The 11,000-nt window shown below is 38.3% G+C and overlaps 1 long non-coding RNA gene across 1 annotated transcript; it reads right to left on the reverse strand.

The window, feature by feature from the left end:
- Positions 1 to 6,289: 6,289 nt before the first annotated feature.
- Positions 6,290 to 9,791, reverse strand: LOC118826015. Its single transcript, XR_005008717.1, has 3 exons — positions 9,392 to 9,791; positions 7,707 to 7,768; positions 6,290 to 6,632 (listed from the first exon to the last, which is right to left on the reverse strand). It is a non-coding gene; the product is annotated as an uncharacterized LOC118826015 (long non-coding RNA).
- Between the last annotated feature and the right edge of the window lie 1,209 nt (positions 9,792 to 11,000).

Consider the following 11,000-nt stretch of genomic DNA (forward strand, 5'->3'; position numbering starts at 1 on the left):
GACTTTTTTTCCAAGTCATTTTGGGCCGTTTCTTTCGGTCCATTCATCATAAAATTTACACACAATGTAAAGGGCAACAGGCATTTTCAAATCATGTCAAAAACTGAAAAATGAGGTTTTGTTCTGATAACAGCGATATAGTCCTTATCACAACATAGCATTGGCCATAATTGTGTGCATAAATATGTTGAATATACACTCTTAAAAAAGATGGTTCCTCAAGGGTTCTTTAGTAAGGAAAATGGTTCTATATAGAACCATGAACATGCCAAGAACCGTTTGCTGGATTAAAGGGTTCTTTGCACCATGAAATGGTTCTTCAGACTGATGGAGAATGTGCTGTAGATGGTTTTATATGGCACCCAAAAGGGTTCTTCTATTGTTACAATGTCAAGCTTGTAACAATAAAAGAATGCTTTTGGGTGCTATATAGAACCCTTTTCCAAAAGGTTCTATATAGAACTATCTACAGCGTATTCGTGCACATTTTCCATCAATCTGAAGAACCATTTCATGATGCAAAGAACGCTTTAATCTTGCGAATGGTTCTTATGATTCTATATAGAACCGTTTTCTTTACTAAAGAACTCTTGAAGAACCATCTTTCAAGAAGAACAGGACCAGGGCCCACACTCAGATGGCTGCTCGGGGTAGGTGTGCTGGTCTAGGATCTGTTCGTGTCAGTAAAGTTATCGTAAATAAGAGAGGAAACTGATCCTAGATCGGCTTTCATACTCGGAGAACCTTTGTGAGTGTCGGGAACTCCTGATTCAGTGTGTTAGAACAGAGAAAACATGAAACCATGCAGTCCAAGAGTGGGAATGAGCCACATGGTGCTGGTGGATTTGCTGTCTTTATTACTGGGTTCTGAGCAATAAGTGCTCCTCCGTTCTGTTAATGCGCTGCTCCACAGTTCCTCTAACTCTGAATGTAGCTGATCAGTCCAGACATGCTTGGTGGCTGTAGGTTCCTTCTGTAGTCTTGCACGAGGCTAATGTCGCTAACAAGTAATGGAAGCTTATACCAAAACAGCGTCATGCTAACTGCTTGTTTACATCATCACTCACTCACCTCAGTGTGGAGCTGTTCAGTATCTCTAATTGACTCAGTTATGTGGATTCATACACTGTAAGACACACCGTTCACTATAAACATGGACAAAATTACGCTTAATTACAGTTAGCACCATGCTAATCGGTGGAATATAAGCTTCCATTACTTGTAAGCTACATTAGCATGGTGCTAACTATATACCTGAGTCATCACACATACAGTTAGCACCATGCTAATCGGTGGAATATAAGCTTCCATTACTTGTAAGCTACATTAGCATGGTGCTAACTGTATGCTTGAGTCATCACACATACAGTTAGCTTGTTAGCTGCAGTGGAGGCTTATATCCCAGTGGAAAAACTAAAGAAGCAAACTTCAGACACCAAACACGTCTCGGCTGATCAGCTCCGTTTAGGATAAGAGGGAAAATGTTAAAACTGTCGCTTTAACCGTCTCTCAGGTTCCACACAGGAGGTGCTTGACAGACTTGAAAAATGAAGCTTTCAGTGTAGCTGTTTATCCACCTTCAGCTCCAAGAAAAACACACCGCACTTTCTTTTAATAGCTGGGGTCAAACTCAGCGCTTTTTCCTTCATTCGTAACTTGTCAGATGGAGATTCAGTGCAGTTCCCACCAGTAATTAGGTGTCCAGCTACGCTGCCGTATGTAGGAGCTGCCGTTTGATTTGCTGTTGACACGTCCCAGTTTTACACCTGCTCCTGTCAGACGTTTGTGGCCTTCGCTGCTCCTCCGCAGTGGCTGAGCGGCGTGTGTTCTCAGGTGTTGAGTTAAAGGAATGTATTATGGAGCAGCTCAGAGGTTTCAGCACTGTGGACTGATCCTGGAGTCAGCAGTGCGTCTGTACATCGTCAGCACTGTGACTAACAGAGATTACTGACTGTTTATATACTAGAACTCCAGTCCCAGTGATGTGTTCTGTATATGATGTATTTTCTGTGTAAGCCCTGCTGGTGACCTCCCTACCTTTTAAAGATAACGAGTGGCCACGACTTACTGAATGACTTAATTATCTAGATTCTGTGCCTTAATAAGTTATGTCCACAATTTATTTATCTCATTCCCACACATTACTAAGCTCTGTCTGACTTAATTACCTCGTTCCTACACATTACTAAGTTGTTCATAACTTAATATCTCATTAATAATGAAATAATCAAGTGTCATAATGTCTATGACTTAATTATCTCATTAAGTCGTAGACATTAATTATGAGACTTAATTATCTCATTCTCACACATTAAGTTCTGTCTATGGCGTAATTATCTCATTCCCACACATTACCAAGTTCTGGTTACAGCTTAATTATCTCATTACCACACATTACTAAGTTCTGTCTATGACTGAATTATCTCATTCCCACACATTACTAAGTCCTGTCTATGACTTAATTATCTCAATAAGTTAATAATGAGATAATTAAGTCTCATAAGTAATGTCTATGACTTAATTATCTTGTTCCCACATATATATATATATATTAAGTTTTGGCTAGGACTTAATTCTCATTCTCACACATTACTAAGTTCTGTCTACAACTTTATCACATTCCCACACATTACTAAATAATTAAGTTAATAATGAGATAATTGTCATAGTTAATGTCAACGACTTAATTATCTCATTCCCACATATTACTAAGTTCTGTCTACGACTTCATTATCTCATTCCTGCACATTACTAAGTCCTGGCCATGACTTAATTATCTCATTCCCACACATTACAAAGTTATAATAATGAGATACTTAAGTCTCGTAATTAATGTGAACAACTAAATTATCTCATTCCCACACCTTGCTAAGTTGCGGCTACAGCTTAATTATCTTATTCCCACACATTACTAAGTCCCAGCTAGGGCTTAATTATCTCGTTCCTATGCCTTACTAAGTTCTGGCTATGACTTAATTATCTTGTTCCTATGCCTTACCAAGTCATGGCTATGATTTATCTTGTTCCCACATCTTACTTAGTCATGGCTACACCTCAGTACAGACATGTCAAACTGGAGACCTTCCAGGCCAAAATACTGTGGAGATCGGCGTTTACCCTCATCCAGCGCTCTGAATTCAGTGAATGAAGGCTTTGCTGATTGGCTGATGAGCTGAATCAGGTGTGTTTAATGAGGCTGAAGTCTGCAGTGTTTTGGCCTGCGAGGACTCGAGCCCGACACATGCGCCTTAGTAAGTTCTGGCGATGCACTGTTCTTATTAAGAAGGGATGTCGCCAGCTGGGATTCCTAAGAGTCATGTGGAGGAATTGTTTGCAAATACAACAAACATACAACATAAAGCTACAGAGTTCAGACTGTACTCAGTGTAGATCTGTCAGCTGTATGAATCTTCACCTTTTCATGCTCCGAGTCTGAAACAGAGTGTAAAAATGAGCTGAAGACGACGCGACAATCTTTGAGATGATATGAATTTACCAAACTGATCAGCTGACATTGGTTGAGATTGCAGACGTTCACACAGGAGCAAAGTAGATCATATAGTTTCATAACAATCAGTGCCAACATCTCGTTTCATGCTGTAAAAATGAATGTAAAACCATATATTGTGTTCCTTACCAATGATTTGTAGTTTTTGGTGTTGTTCCTCTTCTGGCAGCCGAGCCTCAAACTGCTCCATTCTGATTTAGCGCTATTTAGCATGGTGAGAACTTTGCATATTGTGGCCTCTGTGACCCTCTGCAAACTACGCTTACCCATAAACCCCTTCTCTGCGAATACATTTACATGCATCATCACAGTTAACCTATGAAAAATAACAGACTCCCAAATTCAACCCATGCAGCTAATATGAAGCACATTGGGCAGTCCAGGCAAACAACACATGTATATGTGTGTGTGTATATATATATATATATATATATATATATATATATATATATATATATATATATAATTTTTTTGCAGTAAGCTTTCGGTTTATAATGTATACAGTCTGAATGTGATGAGGTGTTTTATACTTTACACAATCAGCAGTGTCTGTTTAGACTACAGAGGAGGCAGAACATGGGTTACAAAGCAAGACTGACTTGCTTAGCTGGACGACTTAAACCAAAGAGTCATATTTTACCTACGAAGTGTTTTTCTTCTTTACTGCACCATATAATTTAACCCCTTACTTCTGAAGGGCCCCTATTTAGGCCTGCGTTTCTCATCACTCTCATAACTACGTATTTGGGTCATTCTACAGAAACGTCCACTTTTTATCTATCCGAACAAGTCATTGGTGTTACTGATCTTCATTGGTGTTGCACATAAGAAAGGTAACACCAGTGATATTTTTAATTAAAAATCAAACCACATGTTGTCAATCATGGAATATCCACTAAAATACGTAATTTAATCCATTTGTATTCTGTTTTTTCCACACTTACCTCAGAATAAAGTCGGTCACACCAGTGACTTCAGCTGAAAGCTTCATATGAAATCATGAGCTAAATGAGAAAATCTCTGATAACTGAAAGAGTCAGTGGACTCACCATGAGCTTTTCTTCATAGATCCTCAGAAAATAGGCAAAAGGAAGTCAAGTGATGTCATCAGTGTGATTTTTATTTCAAAATAAGAGATTTTTTTGTTACGCAGTAACACCAGTGACACGACTCCTGGGGACAACAACTTTCATTATATATTTTATATTATTTATTTGACATTTGTTTTCTTTGTCATTTAATTCATATATTTCATAGTCATGTTTAGATTATTGCAGTTAAAATTGCAGAAAAACATGTTTTTTAAAATATGGCCTCAGCCTTCACACATGACTGTGAGGACGAGCTCTTCTGTGGTGCTTGGAATTCTATATGATTGATTTAAAAACCAATATTGCTAAATTGAGGCTCAAGAAGGTGTAATAGTTAAAATAACAGTTAGTTTTATTTTAAAATATAAATAATTTTTAACATTTTTTTTCAAGTCTAATGTATCTGTAAACACTAGGGACACAAAAATGGACGTTTCCATAGAATGACTCATTTACTAAATAACTCACAGTAGTTCATACAAAAGTTTTTAGAGAACTTGGGATGACAGAATTAGAGTTAAAGGGGTTTATTCAGCCGATAAAAAGCTGATGAATTCATCCAGGTGCATTAAATCAGAAAACTGTGACTCAGGTTGTTCTGGCTGATTTCACCTCATGTCTGTTATATATGTGCACATGTTGCCAAAGCATTAATAAAATGTACCTGTGTGCAGTTTATACTGCTGTACAATCACCTGCCTGCTGTAAATGTAGCACATCTCAGCCAATGGGTGCTAAAATATCGAACATGTCCTCTGTATCCATGCTTTCCAATAAACACAAACCAAAGTGTTTCATATCAGAAAATGTGTGATTGTCTTTTGTCACTGGGGTGTTTATTTAGGTTGAACCTGAAAGCTGTACCCTGTAAATATTTTAATGTGTTGAAATTTTGAAGTAAAAATGTTTAAGGTGTTAAAATGATGTCATTGTGTTGCAGAGCTACATTGTTTTGGATAATGTCATATTGAAGTAACAAAAATGGGCCTTCATCGTTCCTTCATCGCTCTTGTATCTTGATTTGTTCCCTAAGATCTACCTTGTTTTTATTTACAAAAATCAGTCAGAAATCATGTTTAAATGACCATTTCCAAACTCTGCTTATCCCTTAGAATTAAACAGTGTATTTTGGTTACTTTTAACATGTTTAGTCGCTGTCCAACAAAAAACATGCATCTCCATTTTTGTCGATTTTCAGTTTTCTACTTCATTTAAACACACAAGCTGTCCTTTACGTTATGTGATGAATGGACCAATAGAAATGCTCGAAAATCACTTGGAATAAAATCTCTTCACATTAACCTACATTGAAAGGTAGGAGTGTTTCTGCCTTCTCCCGGAAAGTTACTATTTTGGAGATACTTGTTTTTCTGTGGACAGAGACGATCTTTATTTTTCCTGTTCTCATTTGGGTTTAAATGCTGTAGTAAACTCTTTTGATAATACATTTGTTTTTCTATGACGTGGATCCTAAATGCTTTTAGCAAAAACTAATGACGTATAGGCAGCTGAACCCTGTATGCTGTCACTCACCTTCCATTTCATTAAAACAACATGTAAGTACAACATATTACTACTATTATTAGACCAGTTTTTAAGTAGATTTTACTCAGAAGTATTGGTGGTTCAGTGTTTAAGCAGAGAAAACTATAATTTCCAGCAGATTTTGATCAGTGAAGATTGACTTTGGGTTAGAAAACTGAAAGCCGTTGAATGTTTAGAAATATCTGAGTGTATTATTTTATTAAAGATTAGTTAGGATACTCCAGTGTAGTTCTGAGGAAAGAGATACAGATTCCTGACAGTCCCTTGAGTTTCTTCCTCGGTTGTCTAGTTTAGAAGGAGTGACTATCTGTAGTACTGGACGTAGGATCGCTCCAGCAGGAAGTAGCGTCGTGGTGAAGGTTCCTTCAAGCAGTGTGAGTCCAGAGAGAGAGGGAACGGAGAGAGAGAGATACGAGCAAGTGGAAGAGACAACAGCCGAGTGAAGCCCATCAGCAGCGGCCTGGAAGGAAGGGGTGGCAACCAAAGCTCTGAGGAGGGCAATAAAGACTTGAGTAAGATCTGAGGTAGTAACACCATTAAAGATGAATTAAACCATTCAGTTTTGAACCAAACTCGACTGTAGCCCACAAAATTCTGTCTGAACTCGACTGTAGCCCACAAAATTCTGTCTGAAGTCGACTGTAGCCCACAAAATTCTGTCTGAACTCGACTGTAGCCCACAAAATTCTGTCTGAACTCGACTGTAGCCCACAAAATTCTGTCTGAACTCGACTGTAGCTCACAAAATTCTGTCTGAACTCGACTGTAGCCCACAAAATTCTGTCTGAACTCGACTGTAGCCCACAAAATTCTGTCTGAACCGACCGTAGCCCACAAAATTCTGTCTGAACCGACCGTAGCCCACAAAATTCTGTCTGAACTCGACTGTAGCTCACAAAATTCTGTCTGAACTCGACTGTAGCCCACAAAATTCTGTCTGAACCGACTGTAGCCCACAAAATTCTGTCTGAACTCGACTGTAGCCCACAAAATTCTGTCTGAACCGACTGTAGCCCACAAAATTCTGTCTGAACCGACTGTAGCCCACAAAATTCTGTCTGAACTCGACTGTAGCCCACAAAATTCTGTCTGAACTCGACTGTAGCTCACAAAATTCTGTCTGAACTCGACTGTAGCCCACAAAATTCTGTCTGAACTCGACTGTAGCTCACATAATTCTGTCTGAACCGACTGTAGCCCCACAAAATTCTGTCTGAACTCGACTGTAGCCCACAAAATTCTGTCTGAACTCGACTGTAGCTCACATAATTCTGTCTGAACCGACTGTAGCTCACAAAATTCTGTCTGAAACTGAATGTAGCTAGTAATTCAGAACAGCACCTAACCCCCAGTTGCTCCCTGGGTGCTGTGGATAGGGCTGCCCACCGCTCTGAGGAAGTGTGCTCACTGCCCCTAGTGTGTGTGTTCACTAGCGTACATGTATGTGGGTGTTTCACTGCATGGATGGGTTAAATGCGGAGGTCTAACTCCTCTGTGAGCAAAACACAGTTGGATCATGGTTCTGAATTCAATTCAATCTTTGCTGTGCTGTCTAAACTCACCGCGTGGTTCTCGAATCCGAGACATGCTGTATGTCTCTCCCAGGCGCTGCACTGCCTTCCATCTAAAAGAGCCAGATACAGGGACTTAGCTCAGCTTCTTAATCTAAGAGTTGTAATCTTTGTTAGTGGATTCTTTACCACAGGATGTAGAGATAGTCATAGTCTTTCATAGCAGTCTCTGTTTTTATGAGGCCAGTGTGTTTTTAAGGATATTAGATGCAACATTTTATTGTAAATTCATGCTTTGTACAACAGAAGCTTCACAGAAATGTGGGTGCGGCGCTCAGTGAGCATCACTGAGTGGGACAGTGTTATAAAAACTTCCTAAGAGCATAAAGAGGCACAGAGAGAAGCCAAGACACAAAAGGGGAAGCTCTCTAAAAGCAAAAAGCATCTGGGGATCACAGATTGTGTCAAAAATATCTAATTTGAGCAACGTTCCCCCGTCATACTGTTATTTAAAAATGAGCACGTGAACATGTTGCACCGGTAAAATCATTAGGCAGTGTTACTTGTAATAACAGTGTTTCTTTGTAATAAGCGAGATAGATTTATTTATAGTTGACAATTTTGCTGAGTCTGTACTTTCTTCTTTTCATATTGTACCACACTTATCTATCTATCTATCTATCTATCTATCTATCTTTCTATCTGTCTGTCTGTCTGTCTGTCTGTCTGTCTGTCTGTCTAACATCAGCCTCTAGCTCCAGTGTAAAATTACAGAAGAAACTTGACTGACTGATTACACAAACCGGCAGAACTACAAGTGGAAAGGTTATAAACAAACTTTTAAATATGTTTTTAACAAGTTAAAGCAGTTGTCCTCCTCCTACGTCGGTATGCCAGGTGGTTGCTAAAGTGTTGCTAGCATAATTGAATGATGGTGACATAAGAGAAGTGTCTAGAAACATCTGGCCGCAGAGTTTATGCTGACTGTGGTGGAATAAGAGGGAGAGATATAGACGTTATATAAGTGGTTTCAGGAAGTTGAGCATTCCCCCATTCATTCCTATGAAAAAAAAAACTAGTTTTTGAATGAACGCTGTATAAACACCGTAAGGTAAATCGGTTAAAAACACAGAAGCAACCTATACGGTTATAGGCTCTACGATCCTGCCAGGTTTTGTGGTTCTAGCTCAAATGCTACAGGAGGAGAAGCGTTGAAAATTTTTTGAACAACATTGAGAAGAAAATAAAGAACGGTAAGTTGGCTTTTTCATGACAACACACTTAAAAAAGATGGTTCTTCAAGGGTTCTTTATTAAAGAAAATGGTTCTACATAGAACCATGAATAGTCAAAGAACACTTTGCTTGATTACAGGGTTCTTTGCATGGTGAAATGTTCTTCTATTGTTACAAGCTTGACATCATAACGGTAGAAGCACCCTTTTGGTGCTATATAGAACTCAAAAAGGTTCTAGATAGCACGAATTACAGGACATTCTCCATCACTCTGAAGAACCCTTTCATGATGCAAAGAACCCCTTAAAGCATGCAAATGGTTCTTTGAGTGTTCATGGTTCTATACAGAACCACTGTTGTTACTAAAGAACCTGTGAAGAACCATTTGTGTAGTGAAGATAATAATAATAATAATAATAAGGTTATGAAGAGCACTGTTGGCTTTGTCAAGCCAATTTAATGGTAAATTCCAGTAACAGTGACCGTGTGGTTACATGCGTACCTGTATGCCTGCGTGTCCAGCAGCACCGTGTCTCTCCTGCCCTCTGGTGGTGTTTTCTTAGGTTGCACCTGCCCTTCTCTCTGCAGGCAGCAGAAATAGCGCAGAACCTCCACAGGGGAGACCGCACTCTTGCCTCCGGAGCTTTGAGGAAGTTCCAGATGTTTGTGCACCTGGAAAACACAGCAAACACACCTGAACACAAGGCAGAACACAACACACCCACAGGTCAGCCGCCGGTCAGTCTGTCATCCAGACTGATCAGTAACTAAAACACATTATTTAGGAGCTTGTCCCGGTTTGAGGACATCTGAAGGTAGAAGGTGGTATTAATGACCGTCTGCTTGTGTTTCTGTTGTTGAGAATCCAAAGTCCTGCCTTTATTTTTCTGTGGTTGCTCTTCTGTTTTTTCGTTCTCTTATCTCTTGTAACGTGGTGAGTAAAGGTCAGTTATTTGCTGTTTCCTGTCTCTCTCGAGCTTGTACTGTACATCAGCGCTAACAACAACAACAACAACAACAAATCAAACAGGACATACAGGAAACACTAATTTGTTTGCCACGTTGACAGACTGTGTTCCAGATTGAGCTTTAAGATCATCTAGTGCTGCTTCTCCATGTTCCACGTATGAACGTTGTAAAGAGCAGAGAGGCAGTGTTTTGTTTTTATGCCCCAAAGATCTGGAACACATTACCGTTAAACGTCTGTCAGCCTCCCTCTGTCAATGTTTATAAGGAACAGTTCAACATGTTTATTTACTTTTGTGTTTAACTAGTTTTTTATTGTTTCCTTTGTTTTTACTGGAATTTACTGGAAAATACTTGTATTTTCTCATTAGCAACAATTTTATTGTATATTGTTTCCTTATTTATTTATCTGTACATCTTGTGTTTTTTATTATTTAAATTATATATATATATATATATATATATATATATATATATATATATATATATATATATATGTGTATGTATTGTGTAATTATGAATATACCCCCTTTTCTGCTATTTATTATTAGTTTATTTTATTTTTGATTATGTTTTCTCTTCTTCTGTTGTTTTTACTTTGTATTGTGAAGCACTTTGAGCTGCATTTTTAATGTAAGAAAGGTGCTATATAAATACACTTTATTATTATTATTATTATTATTATTATTATTATTATTTTGTGTTATATGTTTTTAATGCAAGCTGAATGTAAATGTTATTTATTACATAAATCCTTACTTACATCCTAAGGCTGATTATTACTGTTCCTGATGTTTAACTACATGGACTGCAATGCAGCTTATTTATTCTAAGGCTATAGAAATTTAGAATATTTCTAGGAATGTGTGTTTTATTGTTTTGTGATTTGTGTTGATTTTTGTGTTCAGTCTTCTTCTGCAAAAATATTTTGGCTAATTTTCTGAGCGCATACTCTACAAAAGTATCCCCTACAGGGAACAAACTGGCATTTTCTGCACAATTTAGTGCACAATTTTTATTTATTTGCTGAACAAATTGGGAAAAACATACATACATCATCTAAACCACTTATCCTTCTGAGTTGCGGTGGGGTGCTGGAGCCTATCCCAGCTGTCATTGGGCGGAAGGCAGGAAACACCCTGGAC

This window comes from Colossoma macropomum, unplaced genomic scaffold (genome assembly GCF_904425465.1).
Source record: "Colossoma macropomum unplaced genomic scaffold, Colossoma_macropomum, whole genome shotgun sequence".
Classification (NCBI taxonomy): Eukaryota; Metazoa; Chordata; class Actinopteri; order Characiformes; family Serrasalmidae; genus Colossoma; species Colossoma macropomum.